Here is a 5,905-nt window from a genome sequence, read left to right as displayed (position 1 = left end):
TACCTATGTAGGACAACAAGAATGCAAAGGTCATGAAAAGCTGAAGTACTTGACAGACTTTGCGAAGAAGACTTCCAGGAGTGAGGCCTGCAGATTTATGGCCAAGTCCTGCCATGAAGAGGTGTGCATGTGTGCAACGCTGAATTGAAGGCAACTCCTATGAAGTTCGCAGGTCTGCATCGAGTTGCTGTCTTTAAGGTATCTGAGGGTTGGCTGTTTTGGTTCAATGTTCTACATTGGCTTTCCAACAGGAAGACTCATGGCAAAGTCTTGGATGCTTCCAAGGAGGAAATAGAGGAATTTCAGCAGACGTTGAAAGTCATTAGAAAAAAGGAGGCCTTATTTTGAGTTAAATCTACAGCACTGATGAAACTGGATGTTCTATTGCTCCTTGCCCAATAACACCTTGGCTGAAGAGAAGGAAAAGAATTACCCAGAACAAAATTTTCTAAGCAACGTATGTCTGTTTTGTTGTGTCCAAATGCTGCTGGTAGCCATCAATGCAAACCAGTCATAGTCAGACATGTGGAGCAAACACGTGCCCTCTGTGGCTTGATTTGGTATCATTCGGTGAAGGCTGGGTTTACTGCCAATATCGTCACTGATTATTTTCATAACCTATTTGTAAGGTTATTTGTCTTCTGGCACAGGATCTTAACATTTGCTAGACATCGGGTGAGAGCCTTGGTTCTCATTGACAATGCATCTGGGCATCCTACTGCAACACACATGGTTGGTGATGAAAGCCGTACTATAGTCATGTTTTTGCCCCCGAATAGTACTGCACTCATACAATCGATGTTTTAGTTGCAATTAAACGGGTATTCCAGAGAAAACTGGTTGTGTTTGGGGATGAGGGGGAAAAGGAGCAAGGCTTGGAAACACATGGGGAATGGACTTTGGAGAATAATTGAAAGTATTCACTGAAGTCTGGCATCTGAAACTTGGCGGATTCTTGGAAGGACGTCACCGCGCAGTCCTTGTAACATGCATGGAACCTATCTTGAAGTAGGGAGAAGGTCAAATAGACTTCCAAGGTTTGTTTGCCGATGACTTTCGTGACCTACTCGCGAAGGGAGTGCATCCAGAATGATTCACAAATTACATTTTGGGAAGTCAACTTGTATACTAACCAGGTATGCATCGAATTTGGGATGGTATCTATAAAGTACAGCAACATTTTTTTATATGTTAAGGCTCTTGAGAGAAAATCTGAAATCGACACAAGGAGAGATTGCTCAGAAGTGACAAACTTACAGAAAATGTTTATGGCAGAATTATTGGTGAAAGGCACACACATATATATTTGGGGTGGGGGTTACTGCAGAAGCTACAGCTTTTGGTTGAAAAATATTGTTAAAAAATCTTCAGTTATTTTATGGAATAAATTCAAAGGATGACAATTATTCATGAAATGTCTCTAAAATTCTAACTTCCAGGGGCCAATTCAACCAGCTGGAGGATAGGGATAAGGCTCCATGCATGGGAGTTCTACAAGAATTAACCTTGAACGATGGACAATGATTAAAAAGTTTCTTTAAAATGTGGTTCACAAGCATAACCTCAGAATGAGAGACCAAAATATCTAAAAAGAAAATACTACCATTACGCTTTTGTTTCCGTAGTAAAACAAATATTTGAATGAAGGGAATTAAAATATAAAATTAACTGGGCATGACATTCTGCAAAAATTGAAATGTGTCGTCTATAAAACATGGGGTTGATAATACCTAGACACTGATTAAAAAATTATTTTAAATGGTTCACAAAAATATTTGAGAGAGGTCATTCTGATTGGAAGCCACAGCCATACCATTTTGCATTGTTTTCTCGTTCTTAAATGCGACATTAACACCAAAATTTTTAAGAAGATTGGGATATCTTCCATATCATTATTATAAGGCAGTACAAGCAAATTTTTTTGTGTTGTAAGGTTCTTTTTGGTTTTGATACATAGTCTTTTTTGCCGCTTCTAATGCATTTGAAGCGGCCTTATAATAAAGATATGAAAGATATCCCCCATCTTCTTAAGAATTTTGGTGTTAATGTCGCAATTAAGAACAATAAAACAATGAAAAATGTACTTATCAAGACAAATTTTATATTGGCCAAACGGGGAAAGCACGGGAAAAAAGAACTGAACAGCAAAAGAAATGTGTGAGATATGCACAGGGGGAACGGTGGTATATTTGTACATGCTAGTGAGAACAATCATGCTATCAACTGGGAAGGGGTAAAAAGGACTGTATATTCTGATAATGCACAGGAAAGGAATATCATTGAATCTAGCTTTATAAAAGAAAGTTACAACCATAATATGAATATCTGTCAAGGGATGCATAAACTTGATCCTTCAATATCAAAAGAAATTTGTAAATTGTTTAAATTTTACGGCAGGCAGTAGAGATGTATGAAAATAGGATTATCACATTTGTAAGCACAGTACAGGGGCAGTAGTCCTAATGAGTTTCCAAACTCCGCCTCCTGACACCTGTCAGGTGTGGATCTGAGGTCGCCTGTGGTCGGTATGTTTATCAATATTGTACCCTGAGAGTATATTGTGATTTTTAGCCAAATGAGTTTTGAAGGCCACTCCTACCTCGACACCGGCCTGTGGGTGGGTATGTAGTCTCTAACGGTTGTGTATGTTCGTCAGTACTGTTCCTGTAGCATATATATTTGTGACTTCTTATACTCTGTATCAGTCCTTCGTCAATGGCTTGGAAATAAAGTCGAAACCGGTCAGGACCTACACCCCGTTTCTTATTTTTCACCTGTGGTAATGTGTGATAAATAAATCACGTACAAAAGTAATAATAATAATCATATATATATATATATATATATATATATATATATATATATATATATATATATATATATATATATAATATATTTCGCATTTGACGTTGACAGGAATTAAGGAATTACCAAACTGATTTAAAACTGGATGCTATAGCGATTCATTCGCAGTTTGAGCAGCAAAATTATTTACTGCGATGCTTTCCATAATACCATTCACATACAGTATATGACTTATCAAGAGATATTGATAAAGTTTGTGAATTACTTGTTATATTTAAGTCTTTAGAAGATTCCCAAAGAATGGTTTATGTTTGTGGACCATACCTTTATGTTTACTTTAGTGTTTACTTTAGGTACGAAGTCGAGTCTCCGTCTTTGCCAGCACCGGTATTATCTGGTTGGCGGCAATTAACTAATTTGATAAACATTAGATCACAACATTGTTGAAAACATTGCTGTTTCGGCCGTTCACCATGTTATTCGCAAATTAAAGACTTTGTTATTGCTTTTTGCAATACTTTTACTTTTAAATCGGACATAAAGTTCGTGCTTGTATCACAACGATTGTCAGATTTAATTTTCACAATGATGACTAACTTTCACGATAAGATAATGCTATCCTCCCACATTGTAAAGCATTCCGCGTTCTAAGTATTATTCTCATATTTTCAAGCATTGCAACAGAACCTTCTATTCGAAGCTCTTACTTGAACTTCAATGACTTAAAGTAATCCCTCCCTAACATATGAAAGGACATATATGCCTTTTGGCCTGTTAAAATGAATAAACAATATCCATGAATATGATCACGTGAACTTAATCTTACCTGGAATGTCGAGTTAATTTGAATACTCCTCAACAGAAATGTTCATGAACTGCACAAACTGTTCACTTGTTCACTCCCTCAGAAGATCCGAAAAAAACTTGACACTCGGAACGAGAAGGACCTCTGTAACTGAAGACGGCCTACTAGAAACTAGAGCAACAACTGAACAGCAGCTCAGCTGCTACACTACGCTGACTCTGACCTTGAAGAATTTGGGGCTGTGTGTGTAGTGCCAAATATAATATTCATTCATCAGTCATATTACGGCATACAGTTTTTTCTTATCTGCCTCGTAATGCACTTTTCTTATTTTTTTTTTTTAATAACGCCATTGAATTAATAACTGAACTGGTTGCTCTTTTTACATAAAAACCTGTTTATTTTGCTTGGAATCAATGGACACAATTTATAGAAAACGGAGATGTTCACGTTCTCTGTGAAACTATAGCATACCCGAGACTTCGTAAAAATCCTTGTAGTAGATGCCGTTGCTCTGAAACAACTGCGAAACTTTGAGTTTTATACAATATTTGATCCTTTGAATGATATGAAATAGATTCAAGAAGAACAGGGAGCCCCATGATTTCTTCTTTTTTTTTTTAGAAGAATTAGGAGCCCACTTTTTTTTTTTTTCTAGGGGAATAACGAGCCCACTTTACAGCTTGAATAGCGAACCCAGTTTACAGCTCGTGTGAAAAATATCGATAATATACAGTGAAGGGTATTGTACAAAAATCTTCAATTTCTGATGAATGTATACTGTTCTCATTATATAAATAAATTACAAACTTGATTTATTCCATTCCTAACCGTATGAAGTCTTAATGAAAAACATCTATTTTGCTTTTTACTTATTGATTTAATTCTTAGTTTGAACTAACAACCGTTACTCAGTTTTATAGGCACGCACTGTACCATGATCCTTTTATCAATAAAACAGGAATAGTAAAATAAGATCTGATTCTTTCGGGAATATCTGGTGAACTCAGAGGTGGCCCTCCGCTTCTTACGTCAGTTATTCCCATGCATTTCGCAGCCATGCGTTGACATCAGGGTTGATAAACACCACTTGTGTGTGTGTGTGTGTGTGCATTGGTGCTTAGACTTAAGAGACTTGCTTGATTAATAAAAAAACTTTGTCGAATTTTCAAGCCCCAAAGGAGTCAGTCCTGTAAAGATCAGGACTCTTTGTTGACTTTCGTTAACTATTCTTATTCTTGTTTTTAAGTTTTTCCTTTGCTTTAAAGATTTGTTGTTATAGACTGAGGCAGCATCGGCCATTATAAATGTTCTGATAAGTTTATGCCTGATCAAATAAATTCACTGGTAATGCAGTTGTGTTGTTAATTTATTAATTCTCCAAATTTCCAACACTTTGAATTGCCATATATATATATATATATATATATATATATATATATATATATATATATATATATATATATATATATATATATATATATATATATATATATATATATATATATATATATATATATATATATATATATATATATATATATATATATATATATATATATATATATATATGTGTATGTGTATATATATATATATATATTCATGTAATGCAATTGTGTTGTTGATTTAAGAATTATATATATATAGATTTGTGAGTCATTAAATGTTGTGTATTACATATTATAATGCAATTGTGTTATTATTTATATATATATATATATATATATATATTTATATATATATATATATATATATAATATATATATATATATATATATATATATATATATATATATATATATATATATATATATATATATATATATATATATATATATATATATATATATATATATATATATATAATGGGAGAGAAACGAGGTAGAAAGAAAGAGAGAGTGAAAGAGAGTGATCTGGAACCAACGTCAACATTTCTGGGTTTTCCCACCTTCAAATTCCGAGAGCAGTTTTCTTGTGTCACGTGTCGTTTTTGAAAACTAACTCTGCTCCAAGTAAGGGGTTTTCTCTGAACCTATCAATGGAATTTGAAAACAAAATCCTGTGGATCTACTTTTGTAAACCTTTTGATGAAGGGCTCCGCTGGCCTTATGGGGCTTCAGTTCTTCAGGAACGAAAAGCTGCTCGTAAAGGATATGTTTTAGCTCCTCTGGGAAAGTGGAATACTTTCCAGAAATCTTTGATCTTCAAATTATTCTCATGACTTCTGCCCGAGACGTCTCATTTCGAGGACTGCCATGTCGATGGCATAGAGGACTGTATCATGTAAAGCGGAAA

The 5,905-nt window shown here is 34.6% G+C and overlaps 1 protein-coding gene across 2 annotated transcripts in view; it reads right to left on the bottom strand.

Moving 5' to 3' along the window:
- LOC136826876 (probable cytochrome P450 49a1) overlaps positions 1-3,840 on the bottom strand; it is a 98,677-nt gene extending 94,837 nt beyond the window's left edge. Inside the window, exon 1 of one of the 2 annotated variants that reach the window (XM_067084404.1) lies at positions 3,632-3,840. The gene's annotated coding sequence lies outside the window, so the exon portion shown is untranslated. The remainder of the gene's footprint in view (positions 1-3,631) is intronic. The other variant, XM_067084405.1, reaches the window with a different exon arrangement.
- Between the last annotated feature and the right edge of the window lie 2,065 nt (positions 3,841-5,905).

This window comes from Macrobrachium rosenbergii, chromosome 41, assembly GCF_040412425.1.
Source record: "Macrobrachium rosenbergii isolate ZJJX-2024 chromosome 41, ASM4041242v1, whole genome shotgun sequence".
Lineage (NCBI taxonomy): Eukaryota > Metazoa > Arthropoda > Malacostraca > Decapoda > Palaemonidae > Macrobrachium > Macrobrachium rosenbergii.
This window is presented reverse-complemented; position numbering and strand designations above follow the sequence as displayed.